This window comes from Peromyscus leucopus, chromosome 1, assembly GCF_004664715.2.
Source record: "Peromyscus leucopus breed LL Stock chromosome 1, UCI_PerLeu_2.1, whole genome shotgun sequence".
Lineage (NCBI taxonomy): Eukaryota > Metazoa > Chordata > Mammalia > Rodentia > Cricetidae > Peromyscus > Peromyscus leucopus.
Genome location: NC_051063.1, coordinates 150,473,209 through 150,488,715, shown reverse-complemented (window position 1 = coordinate 150,488,715; position 15,507 = coordinate 150,473,209). Strand labels below are relative to the sequence as shown.

General features: G+C 37.1%; 1 protein-coding gene across 1 annotated transcript in view; it reads right to left on the bottom strand.

Annotated features, from left to right (window-relative positions):
• Positions 1 to 15,507, bottom strand: part of LOC114708992 (zinc finger protein 33B-like) — a 39,118-nt gene that overhangs the window by 13,247 nt on the left and 10,364 nt on the right. The window lies entirely within an intron of this gene.

The window sequence follows — 15,507 nt, the reverse complement described above, 5'->3', positions numbered from 1 at the left end:
TCTATCCCCACATTGTGGAATGAGAGTAGTAACTGCTGAAAGTTGTTCTCCATCCTTCATACATATGACATAGCATGTTCATACTCAAATATAAATACAAAAAATAAATAAATACATGTAGTAAACAAATATTAAAAATGGTCTTGTTGGGCCTAGAGAGGTAGCTCAGTGGTTAAGAACATTTGTTGCTCTCGCTTAGGATTCAAGTTGGTTCCCAGCACCCACATGGTGCCTCACAACCATTTCTAACTCCAGTTCCAAGGTACCTGATGCCCTCTTCTGATCTCTATAGTCACCATGCATGTACTTGGTACATACACAAACATGCAAGCAAAATCCTCATACACATAAAATGAAATGAATCTTAAAGAAAAGTGGACTTGTCATTATGGTCATTTGGTAAGGGGCATATGTAGTATGGCCAAGATTCTGCATGTAATGTTCAGCATTACCAAAAATAAATACAAATAAATAAGCACCTTAACATATTGGGCTACTCACCATCCCTACATGTCTGTTTTATACAAACCAAGGAGAAAAGATAAGTACATTGGCTGTCCAGCGCCAAACAGTCAGTCCTAAAGACATACATAAGTAATACTATATGACCAAACAGGAGGCACAGGAAGGTGGATCTGTGAGTTTGAGGCTTCCCTGGTCTACAGAGTTCCAGGACACCCAGGGCTACACAGAAAAACCTTGTCTCAAGAAACAAACATACAAAATTTTAAATGTGAGGGGATGAGCAGATGGCTCAGTGGTTAAGAACACTTACTGCACTCACAGAGGACTGGAGTTCAGTTTGCCAGATCCATACAGCAGCTCACAACCATCTATAACTCTAGTCCCAGGGGATCTGATGCCCTTTTCTGACCCCCACAGGTTCCTGCACTAAGGTACACACAACACACACACACACACACACACACACACACACACACACAAACACACACATACTATATATATAATATCAATATCAAATATATTATATATTTATTATATAATATATTATTATATTAAAATTTATATTAATATAAATATTAAATATATATATATTTAAAGGTTAGCTTCAGGTATATAGTGTACTCAAGGCTAACCTCAGATAAATTATATAAAATTACACACAATAATGATTACCCCAACAGTAAAACCTTGTTTCAGGAAACCAACCCCTTTACCCACAAAAAGCATGAATCACAATCCATTCCATGCTATAGATTAGAAAAATATTATTACTCTGGTTAGTGGTGGTGCACACCTTTAATCCCAGCACTCAGGAGGAACAGACAGGTGGATCTCTGTGAGTTCAAGGTCAATCTGGTCTACAGAGAGAGTTCTAGGGCAGGCCCCAAAGCTTCAAAGAGAAACCTTGTCTCAGAAAAACAAAAAGAAAAAAGAAAATGAAAAATATTACATTCAGGATTGACTTTTAGCCAATTATGTGACACACATAGGTATAAACTGAGTATGTTGGGACTTTTTGGTAGTACAATTGACTGAATGCCCTTGTTTTCTAAGAATCCCAGTATTTTCATTTATTCTCTAAGCCTGATGGAATCTTTCTTTGGGTTTATCTACTCACTTCATAGTTGTGAATAGATGTCTGTTTATTGTAATGGAAATCTAGTAGAGTCATTGTATCTAGGGTAAACATTAGAATAAATAGTTGTTTTTCACTGTATCTAGGGTAAACATCAGAAGGAAACAGTTGTTTGTTGGAGGTATTTAGACCTGGGAGAAATCACTGCAGAAAACTGTGAGCATCATTTGATCACACTGCAAACCCTGATTTTCTGATTAAATAAAATTAACTTTAATCATGGTTACCTGCTGTGGAATAATCTTTTTGTACACTGTGAAGATTTGTCACTCCAATTGGTCTAAAAAAAGCTGACAATCTGGTAGCTAGGCAGGAAGTATAGGTGGGACAACCAAATAGAGGAATTCAGATGGAGATGAAGTAGGACATGCCAGAGAGGTAAATGCCACAAGCCTCAGGGCAGCACATAGATTAATAGAAATGGGCTAATTTAAGTTGTAAGAGCTAGTTAGTAATAACCCTGAGCTATTGGCCTATCATTTATAATTAATATTAAGACCTTGAGTGGTTATTTGGGAGCAGGTAGTTGGGACAGGAAAATTTCACCTACAAATGGCATCCAACATCTAGGGCCATGTACATACACATAATGCCTGATGGAGCTGAGAATTCCTAGCCTCATGACTCCCATGCTGTTGCAGTATAGAGACACATCTCCTGGCAGCTACCAGCATGGAGCTAAACTGCATGCCAGGTTCCTACAGTCTCTCACATGGTCCAAGGTACAGAGCTGTGTCTCCCAGCTCCATGCTATGTGCATTGGGGTTTTGCTCATACAGACAAAAAAGGTTACAGATATATAGTAAACACAGATTCAGACAGAAAAAAAACTCTCTAAATGGGTTACAGTGTGCTTAAAAATATATATATAGGCTTGAGAGAAAAAAAAAGAGAAGGTGGAGACAGTCATAAAAAAGAAATATGTAGTTTTAAAAAATAAAGTCTTTAAAAGGGGAGTAAAGTAATATTTTAAAAGCCACATAAAAATAGAAAATACAAAGATAGTCTGGATCCTATATGTTATTGTGTTGTCTTTAAATTATTTGGCTGCAAGAGACACTGGATTATGAAACCTGGTAGATCAAACCAACCTATATATTTTAAAAATAGCTTGACTTCAAAATTAAAGTCAAAAGGCATGTTACTTTGAGGGAAAGGTTATGCTTTGATTTCCACAGGAAATGAGAAGCTGTGGATTCATTTTGGGTTAGAAGAAACCAGGTTTGATTGAGGAAACCCCTGAAAATCCTGACTACAAACATAAAGAAATAAACAACAACAACAAAAAACCCTACAAAATACATATCGCATATTTTATCTGCTCAAATATGAAACAAAAAAAATTATCTTTTGTATGTCTTTAAATAGTCTCACAGGAAGTAGTAGGTCTTTTTCAGAGAGCTAGGAGCACCGCAGGAAGAAGGGTAAGATTTTAGCTCTGAGCTCTGACCTCTTGGCTTTCTCTTTTACATTGGTTCTGTGTTTCTTATTTAATAAGATGGTTGGTTACATCTACATCTGGCGCCCAACATGACAAGAATCCATTAAAAACCGCTTGGCTTGCTGGCAGGTCCAGTTTCATGTAAGGGCGGTTGGCTCCCTAGTCCAGGCAGTCAGCTCCCTAGTCCGAGCGGCCAGCTCCCTAGCCCAGGCCCAGGTCGGCTTGGCCTCAGGCCAGACTAATCGTGATCTGCTTGCTTAAAGCCGGTGCTACAAACAACTCAGGCCTGACCTGCCGAACAGGACCCTGCCTGTAAAGCCAACGCACGTGGTCGGAGCTTAAGGAAGCAAGAGCCAAGCCTTCACTGGGCTCAAAAGGGAACACATGGCTGGATTTAAGCTTTAGCCGGCTACGCTTTCTTGCTTGCTCTCTCTCTCTCTCTCTCTCTCTCTCTCTCTCTCTCTCTCTCTCTCTCTTCACACCTCGGACACTAGGTGGCTGTTTTGAAATTTCCTTGGATTTCTACTGTTCTACGCAGATTTGGTATGTCATAACATATCAGATATTTTAAAGGAAACTATTTAAAAGAGAAATTTTTTCCACATTAAAAAAAAAATGGGTTTTATGTGTACATTGGAAGAAAATTGGGTTTTGTTTGAAATTTTAGGCAGTCTGACAATGGAACAACTATATGAGAAGATTAGTATTGTTGGAATTATGCAGTTTATCACTATGCTTATCCTCATTTTACTATTTAAAAAGATAGTCAATTTAAGTGCCAGGATGACAGCTTTAGAAAAACTTGTTAAACCTATAAAAATTCAGACAGAAGAAATTAACAGTGAAGTTGTTTCAAGTTTGGATCATGAGGTTACAGAAAAAAAGCCTATTTTCACACAGTTACCCTTAATTTATCCTGTAATTGTACAGCAGTTGCCTGATCAAATGACTACACAAATTATTTGGGCTCCAATTGAAATGTTGGATTTAAAAAGGATTAAGGGGGCTATAGTATCTTATGGAATGCATTCCCCATATGTAAAGCAAATGTTAAACTCTTGGTCAACATATAATAGGACTGTACCACAGGATTAGTGGGAGCTGGCACAAGCTGTTCTTGAACCCAGCCAGAGGCTTCAATTTTTAACTTGGTTCAAGGATGAAGCTAAAAACATAGAAAAACAATGGAGGGATAAAGGAATACAAGTTTGCCAGGATCAGCTTATTAGAGAAGGCCAATATGCTTCAGTACAAATACAATGTTTATATGATGTCCAAACCCTAATTTTATGTTGAATGGCAGCCTTGAATGCATGGGACAGAGTTGAGGAACCGGGAAAAAAATCTGAGTCATTTACTAAGGTTATGCAAGGCTCAAAAGAATCTTTCACAGATTTTTTTACAAAGACTGGCTTCAGCAGTAAAGAGAATGGTCTCGGATTCAGAAGGTAGTAAGATAATAATTGAATCTTTGGTCTTCGAGAATGTGAATGCAGCATGCAAAAAAATAATCAGGCCGTTAAAGGCAAGATCTGCACCTTTGGAAGATTGGATTAGAGAAACGGTTAATGTTGAGGTTGATGAGCATGATATGTGGGTAGGGGAAGCAATTTCAAAAGGTTTGAGGAATGTTAGATGTTTTGGATGTGGAAAGCAAGGACATTTGAAAAGGGACTGTAAAAAGGTCATTCCTAAAAACAATGTTTCTTCTAGGAACAATGGCAACAGAATGCCCCTTCCTTCTGGAGTATGCAGAAGGTGTGGTAACGGAAAACACTGGACCAATGAATGTAGATCAACAAAGGACAGACAGGGTAATCCTTTGCCTCAGTCTTCGGGAAATTCCCAGAGGGGCCTCATGCAGGCCCCCATAGCAAATGCAGTTCAAACCTTTCCTGCAGCTGTAGAGGAAACCCCTACTCAGAGCAATTAAATAACCAAATGCCTATTGGAATAAATCATGCTGATCAGGATGATGAAACAGAGAGAATAGAAAATTCAGGAGAAAACATAAAGAAAATTTTTTTGGCAAACTTCTATTAATGAACAAAGACCAAAATTAACGATAAAAATAAATGGTGTTTTGTTGTCTGGTCTGGTAGACACAGGTGCAGCCGTTACCATAATTACACCAGAATTTTGGCATCCAACTTGGCCTCTTCAGGAGGTAAACGTTCAACTGTTAGGAATTGGGGCATTATCTCAGGTGAAACAGAGTGCAAGATGGCTCGAATGTAGAGGTTCAGAAGGACAGAGAGGAAAAGTAAAACCATATGTGGCTAACATAGCTATGAACCTGTGGGGTCAAGACTTGTTGCAACAATAGAATACTCAGATTAACATCCCTCCGATCTCAGAAACAAATCATAAACTAGCACATATTTCTGAGAGAAATATTAGAAGATATTGTTCTAATGAGTGGTCACCAGCCATCCATGTTATACAAGAAAAGGGCACAACAACTGATGATCTTCCAAAGACACCAACAGCTCTACCTTTAAAATGGTTAACAGACAAGCCTGTATGGATCCAGCAATGGCCTTTAACAACAGAGAAACTCCAGGCTTTAGAAGAGCTGGTAGAACAGTTAAATGCTCAGCATATTGAAGAATCAACCAGCCCTTGGAATTCTCCTGTATTTGTTATTAAAAAGAAATCTGGTAAATGGAGAATGGTAACAGACCTTAGAGCAATTAACAAAGTAATTCAGCCAATGGGCTCTCTACAATCTGGAATTCCTTTGCCTACTCTGTTACCAAAAGGATGGCCTCTCATAGTTATTGATTTGAAAGACTGTTTCTTTTCAATACCCTTACAAGAAAAAGACAGAGAAAGATTTTCTTTTACAGTGCCTACTTATAATAATTCTCAACCGGTAAAAGATTTCAATGGAGGGTCCTCCCACAGGGAATGTTAAATAGCCCAACTCTGTGCCAATATTTTGTACAACAGCCATTGGAATTTCCTAAATCTATAATTTATCATTATATGGATGATATTTTACTAGCTGACTCAAATGCAGATACTTTAGAAATAATATTTAAAGAAGTAAAGAAAATTTTGCCTTGCTGGGGATTACAAATTGCTCCTGAAATGATACAAAGAGGAGATTCTATTAATTATTTAGGATATAAAATAGAGCTACAAAAAATTAGACCCCAAAAGGTGCAAATTCGGAGAGATAGACTACAGACTCTTAATGACTTTCAAAGATTATTTGGAGACATTTCTCATCTACGAACTATTGTTGGGGTAAAAAATGATGAACTGACTAATTTGTTCAGAACCTTAGAAGGTGACAAGGACTTAAATAGTCCAAGAGAATTATCACCCGAAGCTGAGAAAGAATTGGCCTTGGTAGAAAAAAAAGTGCATGAAGGACACGTGGATCGTATTGATCCAAAGCTGGATTGCATTTTGGTTATTTTACCTTCTAGGCGTTCTCCTACTGGAATATTAATGCAGAGGGAAGATATTATATTGGAATGGATATTTTTACCAAATAAACCAAATAAAAAATTAAAAACTTATGTGGAAAAAATCTCTGACTTGATTTACAAAGGAAAATTGAGACTTCGTCAATTAGCAGGCATAGACCCAGCAGAAATTGTCGTACCATTAACTAAGGAGGACATTGAAAAATTATGGACAGAAAGTGAACCTTGGCAAAGAGCTTGCAGTAATTTTTTGGGAGAAATTAACAGCAAATATCCCAAAAGCAATAGAATTGATCTTATAAAGAGAGATGATTGGATCTTGCCTCGAATTGTATGGGAAAAACCCATATCTGGAGTTCATACATTTTATACAGATGCCAACAAAGACGGAAAGGCAGGTTACAAATCAGAAAATTTAGAGTAGAGTGGTTCAAAGTCCGTAAAATTCAGTTCAAAATCAGAATTGTATGCTATTCTTTTGGTATTAATGGATTTTTCAGAACCTCTCAACATAGTAACTGACTCTCAGTATGCTGAAAGAGTGGTGTTACATATTGAGACTGCAGAATTTATCCCTGATGCTTCATAATTAACTTCACTATTTATTCAATTATAAGGTACAATCAGGAAAAGGAGTCATCCTTTATATATAACTCACATTCGATGCCATACTGGTCTGCCAGGCCCTCTAGCACAAGGCAATGATGAGATTGATAAATTATTGATAGGAAATGTGCTGGAGGCCTCAGAATTCCATAAAAAATCATGTCAATAGTAAAGGTTTAAAAAAGGATTTTTCCATAACCTGGCAACAAGCCAAAGACATAGTAAAGAAATGTCCTACTTGGTCCTTCTACAATCAAATGCCTTTACCAGCAGGACGTAAACCAAAGGGTACACAGAGGAATGAAATCTGGCAGATGGATGTGTTTCACTTTACAGAATTTGGAAAATTGAAATATGTACACCACACCATTGAAACTTATTCAGGATTTCAATGGGCAACTGTTTTAAGTTCTGAAAAAGCTGATTCTGTAATCACTCATTTGCTAGAAGTTATAGCCATCATGGGTATACCTGCACAAATCAAAACTGACTATGCTCCATCATATGTCTCTGTTAAAATGAAATAGTTTTTTGCTTATTATAATATAAAGCATATTACAGGTATACCACATAATCCTACAGGTCAAGCAGTTATAGAAAGATCAAACAGAACTCTAAAGGGTATGCTAAATAAACAGATAGGGGTAACAAAAAACCCCAGAAATAGACTGCATAATGCTCTATTAACTTTGAATTTTCTCAATGCCAATGAGAAAGGAACAACAGCTGCAGAGAGACATTGGATAATAGAAAAAACTTCAGAATTATATCAGCCTATATACTTTAAGGATGTGCTGACCTCAGAATGGAAACCAAGGTATGTATTACATTGGGGATGAGGTTTTGCTTTTGTTTCTACAGGAGAAGATAAGCTGTGGGTACCATCAAAATTGATAAAGGTTTGGTTTGAACAAGAGAAACCTCTTAATTAGAGGAGGTGATAGTTCATCAACCAGCATGAACATCCAATTTGAACTAACTTGTACCAGTAACACATGCCTTTTCATTTAATCAGATATAAATTGCCAAAAAGGAACATCCCCAAAATTAGTCTTGGGGAAAGGTTTTTGTTTTTGTCTTTTAGGAGAATGAAGGTTAAGGAATCTGAAGAACACAAGACAAATGAGACAACTGAAGAAAAGGGACAAATCATCTATCCCAGGAAACTGAGTGAAATGGCGTATGGGTATATATTATCTAAAAAATTTTATGTCTTCCTAAATGTCTGTTTCTGCTTTTCTCTAAAGATTTAACACTATTGGTCTTCTAATAGTCCCAGTTCAATTAAAATTTAAAGCTCACTTTGGAGTTGGAGAATGGCTCTCTCCTTCTTTAAACTCAAGCATGTTGTTAAAAGGAAAATGCAAACTCCCTGTATCATGCCAGAATAAAAGAGCCATCTTCTGCTATGGGACAGGACAAAAGCCAAATTAATTAAGGGACTATTCTATTACTAATCTCAACTCTTTGATTCTATTCTGATTCTTTAAACTTTTCTTAAAGTATGAATTTTATATCAAAATTTACAAGATTAATATATATAGATATATAGATATCTATACATTTTAAACTTTGTTAAGATATGAATGTTCATATAGAGTACTAACTAATTCTAGAAAAAAGGCTTCAATTAACTGCAAATATATATATATATATATATATATATATATATATATATATATATATTTATGACTGTTTGAGTCTCTTATCAGTTTTCTGCAGGAAATCACGGCCAGGCCTAACACCAACTGAAGTCTCCAGGAAGAAGATGGGGCCCCACAAAAACAACAATTCCACGTGGACAATAATAATATCATTAAGCTGACAAACATCATCTACAGATCAGCTTTGAACTACAAAGTGCTCAGAGCAATTTTGAGATGACTAGCTGAGATGATCCAGTCTCAAAGACTACTTGAATAAGGACTTGAGATAAACCCTGAAATTTGGCATTATACACAGACTGGATAATAATGAAGGATATAGTTACCTTTCCTAGAATTTGACAAAATTAACCTAAAATTTTTCTTTCAGGATAAAGATAACTTCACCTATACCCAGCAGGAAGCAATTTTAAGAATACGATGCCCACATTCCCAAAGAGGTGATGTGGGGTGGGTGGTTTTTTTGGTCTTTTTAATGGGTTTTGGGTCTCGGATAATTTTCATTGTTTAGGGGGGTTGGTTACAAGTTGTTGTCAAGGGTTAGGAAAAAGGCTAAGCAAAGGAGATTAGATACTCTTGTTTAAAAAAAAAAAAGAAAGACAAAGAGAGAAAGAAAAAAAGAGACAATTACTAGTTTTAAATACTTTACATTGGATTGGATTGTTTTATATTGTATACAAATTTGAAATTGATATTGTTAGAAAATGCTATATGTATATTTCTAATTGTATTTATACCATTCATTTAACAATGTAATGCAATTTTCTGATCCTTGAACGTTATTATTACCAAATATTAGGATATAAAGAAATGAAAGTTAGTAGTTAGACATTACAATAGAACTTGTAGTCATATTAGATATGTTTTAAAAATTGAGCAGATATATTCTAGACAGGTCATCTTCAACCCCTTCAGAGATCTACAGAATATGGCATTTAAAATGTTTTAATAACTTAGAAATTTTTCTTTTTTGAGACATGTTGGCTCCTGGCAGTACCAATCTACTTCAGAGAAAATATGGGCATTGAAGAAACTGCATATGGAGTTAACTTTCATTGTGGCAAATTTAGCCACTGGACAACAAAGTATCCTCGAATCAACAGGACAAAATGGACAGACAGGACACGAAACAAAGGACTACTGATTATTGCAACAACAAGTGTGGTTATGGCTTTATCAAAAGGCATCTTCTGAGGCCAGGACAATACGGCCCCATCCCTGAAGTGTCCTTCACAATTTGGAAAAGGTACAGTGCCCTTTTTTTTTAAGGCAGCTTAACAGGCAGTAGACCGATGGCTTCTGTTGTGCAATGGAACAGCAGCTGAAAGCTCATGCCTCTCGATAGTAGACTGGCATTTAATAGAGGGATGTGGAGAAGAAGGGGATGCTGAGATGAAGCCATATATACTCAGCCAAGAAGATTGGACAGCTGAATTAAAAAACCATCAACAATTTCCAGAATTTAAAATCCTGAATCATGACATGACACTAGTAGAATTCAGGTGTTTCTGGTACATGGACTGCTCTCACCCAACGTGAGGTTGAACTGTTGATCTTGTGTACATCCTACTTCACAAATGAGTCTGTCTGATACGCTAAGCCTATAGGCTGAAGATGATGCCCCAACACTGTGGAGAATCCTCAGGTGACTGTCCAGGCAGCTGGCTGTTTCTGTCAACTCAAAAAATTTCTGGAAGTTGCTTGCATGCACTTCCTGTTTTTATTTTTGTTAGCTAATATTATCTCCTTCTTGGGTCTCTGAGGGAGTTGAAGATTAGTTAGTTATAGTTGAAGATTAGTTAGTTATAGTTGAAGATTAATTAGGATAGAAAGTAAATTAGATACATTTTTGGACTTACCAAAATAGGATAGATAATGGAATTATTTTCTCTGATTTGTCAAATACAAATGGACTAGACATTGTTTAGGTATCTATTACTTGTATATATTATATATAATTATTGTACTTTTGTATATAGTTTTTCTTATGTTAGTTATAACTTTTGCTTTTTTTCTTTTTATTAAAATAGAAAAGGGGAAATATGGTGGTATTCTATTTGTAATGAAATGTGATTTTAATTGCATGTTAATAAATAAAGTTGCCCGGGGGTCAGAGCTATTAGAGCCATAGAAAGAGTGTGGCGGTGGTAGTGCACATCTTTAATCCCATAGATCTTTGTGTGTTCAGGGATACAGCCAGCATTGGAGACATACGCCTTTAAGACCTGGAGGGCTGTACTTACAGGCAGTGACGAGGCACTGTCATATGTTTGGGTTTACAACCAATGAGACGGCATAATAGAAAGACTATTTAAAGACATACACACAGGAAGTAGGTCTTTTTCGGAGAGCTAGGAGCACCGCAGTAAGCAGGGTAAGATTTTTAGCTCTGAGCTCTGACCTCTTGGCTTTCTCTTTTACATTGGTTCTGTGTTTCTTATTTAATAAGACGGTTGGTTACATCTACAATCTTTGGCTGATTTGTGTACAATAAATATGCAGTCTATAGTTTTATTAATACAGATATTTATGTTATCTTTAAAAATTTATGTATTTTCAGAGCAACGGGATCAAACTCCAATAAAAACAGATGGCCCAGTTGATCCAGCATCCAGAACAACTTCAAGGCTGCTGGCTAAGATGATCCAGCCTCACAGACTACTATAGCCAAGACTTAACAATTATCCTAAATTTTCTCACAAACACCCACAAACAACATGCAATAATCTAGAGAATGATGCCCACATTCCCAAAATATTGGTTATGGATGCTTTTTATCATTTAAAGGAGGTTGGGTTGTTATTGGTCATAGAAAAAAAAAAAAGCTAAACAACAGTTAAATTCAAAGATCGTCTTCCAAAGAAAACATGAGAATATGATATAGAAATAATAGGAAAAAAGGGGTAGAATATTGAATTTACTTTAATCCCAAAGCAACTACTAACATCAAAATATTTTTCAGTGGTATGGATTTTAATTTATTGATACCTATTTAAAGTTATTTCTGTTATATTATCTATTTGTTTCTACTCTTGTTTGAGATACTGTGCTTATACAACTCATTTAAAAATGTAGTGTATAATTAAGAAATAAAGGTTAAGAGTCACCTATAAAATCAAACTTGTAGTCATATTAGGTATGTTTTAGAGGTTAAACAGATATATTTGGATAGATATATGGTCTTCAAACACTTCAAAGACCTACAGAGTATGGTATTTAAAATATTTTAACAACATAAGACTTTTTGTGACAATGAAACATGTCTGCTCCAGGCAGCACTAATTTATTTGAGAGAAGATGATGGGCATCGAAGAAACTCCATATGGGGTTTATTTTCTTTATGTCAAAAGCTAGCCATTTGGGCAAAGGAACTGCCCTTGCCTCAATTTCTGACAATATACTGTCCAAACCAGAGTGGTAAGATGCAAAATAAGTGACTGTTAAACTTTGCCAAGACAAGGTAGCACAGTCCTTCAAAATTCTTTGCTTCACAAAAAAAAGTCTGTCAGATATAATAGGCCTGTAGGACAAAGATGGTTGCATCAATGTTGCAGAAAAACTTTGGGTGATTGTCTAGACAGCCAGATGTCTCTGTCATTTGATAACATTTCACCCTTCTGGGGTCTTTAAGGGAGTTAAAGACTAAATAATTAGACTTAAAGTTTTCCTTAGTTATGATAAAAGGTAAATTAGATATAAAACTTTAGACTCACAAAGATAAGATGGATAATAGAATATTTTCTCCAATTTTGTCAAATACAATTGGACTGGACATTGTAACAGTAATTCTTACTTAATAATTGTTTTTGTTGTATATAATCTTACAGTATTAAAGTTAAAACCTTCCTTTTTAATTAGGTAAAAAAAGGAAATACCGTAGAATAATCCTTATGTACACGGTGACAATCTATCTCTCAGACTGGTTTAATAAAAAGCTGACTGGCCGGTAGCCAGGCAGGAAGAATAGGTAGGACAACCAAACTAAGGACACTGGAAAAAAGAAGGATGGAGTCAGAGGAGTTGCCAAGCAGATGGAGAGGAAGCAAGATATGCCCGAGAGTCAAATGCCATGAGCCTCAGGGTAGCAAATAGATTAATAGAAATGGGTTAATTAAAGTAAGAGCTAGTTAGTAATAACCCTGAGCTATTGGCTTAGCATTTATAATTAATATTAAGACCCTGAGTGGTTTATTTGGGAGCAGGTGGTCGGGACAGGAAAACTTTGCCTACAATTAACATTGGGTAAGGAGGCTAAGTTAGCAACTAATTGACAAAGTAATAAAACATCAAAGGGCTTCCAGGAGAGATAGAGAGACATAGGAAGTAGTTGGGTGGGATTTGGAGTGGCACAGGTTTTTCTGGTTTGGCAGAGTAGAGGTACAGTCTTTCAGAGATGTCAAGAGGGAGAGAAAACCAGCTTTTTGCTACTCAGCCTCTCTAAGCTTGCAAGTTTTCACCCCAGCCTTTGAATCTTGAGTCTTATTTATAAACAGAGCAATAGATTTAGTTAAAGGTACATTCAGTGGCAGCAACAGAGCTGGTGCCTTCAGGAACAGAATTCCCACTAGGTTGCAGCCTGAGTGGCCAGGCAACTTCTGGAGAAGTAGGTCGGTAATTTCAGAGTTGCAATTGCTGGCTGAAATAACAGTAGACTAGGGCACAGCCACTGTGCTGAAGGTAAAAATGGTGATTATTTTCTGTGATTTATAGAGTTGTTTTTCTGAAGGAGCTTTAAAGCCTTTCCATGACTTTAGTCACAAGACAGTCCTGACACACCTGGAACGTCATGCATTATTGGGTACAGCAAACAGTGTACAATACGAACTAAATTTGTGGGGGTGTGATGTTTTCCTTCACAAAACATATGGATTAGATCAGAGGCTTTGGTATGAGGAATCTGTTTTATCCAAAATACTTTAGTGTAACAATCCATAAATATGCTTCCACATGGCTGTTATAGGTTCAGTCCATTAAGGTTGGACCTCTGCTGCCTCAGAGCCTGATTGACCCTCTTTCTTTGATCATCCTGTGTAACTCATAAAACCAACACTTTATGTCTGCTCAGGAAATCCAAAGGCATAATCTAAATATGTCATAAAACATTACAACAACAAATATAAAAAAACACCCAACAGTTTTCATCTTACTTGCAAGCTAAGGCTCCCTGCAGCACCAGAGGGAAAAAAAAAAACAGTAATTATTAGTGTGTGGAAAAGTTAAAAGGGCGAGGGGAATGGAAAAAAGATAGGTAGTATTTACTAAGATGCCTATGGAAGTGATGAGTAACTTCCTCCCACCCCACTCAAGACAGGGATCTCTGTGTAGTCCTGGCTCTCCTGGATCATTCTGTAGAAAAGGCTGGTCTTGACCTCAGAGATTCATCTGCCTCTGCCTCCTGATTGCTGAGCTTAAAGACATGCATGCACCATCACCACCTAGCTGATGAGTGATAGATGGTACATAGCAATTAGTTGAATATTTTAAAATACCTGTCAGAGAGATGTTAAATATTCCCAATACAGACAAGCAATGCCTAAGCTGCCCAATTTAATGATCACCTGCATCTCATCATTAAATTTTAAGTGTTACATCATAAATATATAACTGTGTAAGTTCTCCATAAATATGTGCTATTAGTACATGTTAGTTAAATGTATAATATATAATTTGTATTAAAAGTCAGCAATAATCCTAGTCAGGTAGAGTTGGCGAATGCCTTTAATCCCAGCATGTGGTTGTCTGAATAGGTATGGCCCCCACAGACTCATGTGTTTGAATGCTTGGCTCATAGAAAGTGGCACTATTCAGATGTGTCATCTTGTTGGAGGAAGTGTGCCAGTGTGGGGTTGGGCTTTGAGGTCTCCTATGCCCAAGCTATATTCAGTGTATGATACAGTCTCCTTCTGTTGTCTGCGGATCAAGATGCAGAACTCTCAGCTCCTTGTCCAGCACCATGTCTACCTGCATGGCTCCATACTCCCAGCAGTCATACTCCCCACTGTGATGATAATGGACTAAACCTCTGAAACTGTAAGCCAGCCTGAATTAAATGTTTTCCTTTATAAGAGTTGCCATAAGGATAATCAGACTACAACCCATAGCTCCAGAGAAGCTAGGAAACAAACAGGAACCTAAGAGGGACATATGGGTCACCTTAGGAGGAAACAGAGATCACCATGAGTAAATTGGGGATGAGCGGGGACAATAGAGGGGAGGGGATAGAGGATAAGAACATGAGGGAGCAGGATGGTTGAGCTGGGGCAGGGACGGTGTGGGAGAGCAATGAAAGAGACATCTTAATAGAGGGAGACATTATGGGGTAAGAGAGAAAGCTGATGCTAGGGAAATTTCCAGGAATCCACAAGGATGACCCAGATCAGACTACTAGCAATAGTGGTGAGTGTGCCTGAACTCCCCTACCCTAGTAATCAGATTGGTGAATACACTGTCATCATAGAGCTTTCATCCAGTGACTGATGGAAGTAAATGCAGGGACAAACAACCAAGCACCAGGCCGAGCTCCAGGAGTCCATTCTAAAAGAGGGAAGAGGGACTATATAAGCAAGAGGTTCAAGATCATGATGGGGTAATCTATAGAGACAAATGAACCAAGCCCATAGGAACTCATGAATTATAGACCAACAGCTATGGAACCTGCATGGGACCAGACTAGACCCTCTGCATACCGGAGATAGTTGTGTAGCTGGGTCTGTTTGAGGGGCCCCTGATAGTGTGATCAGGATGTATTCCTTGGTCACA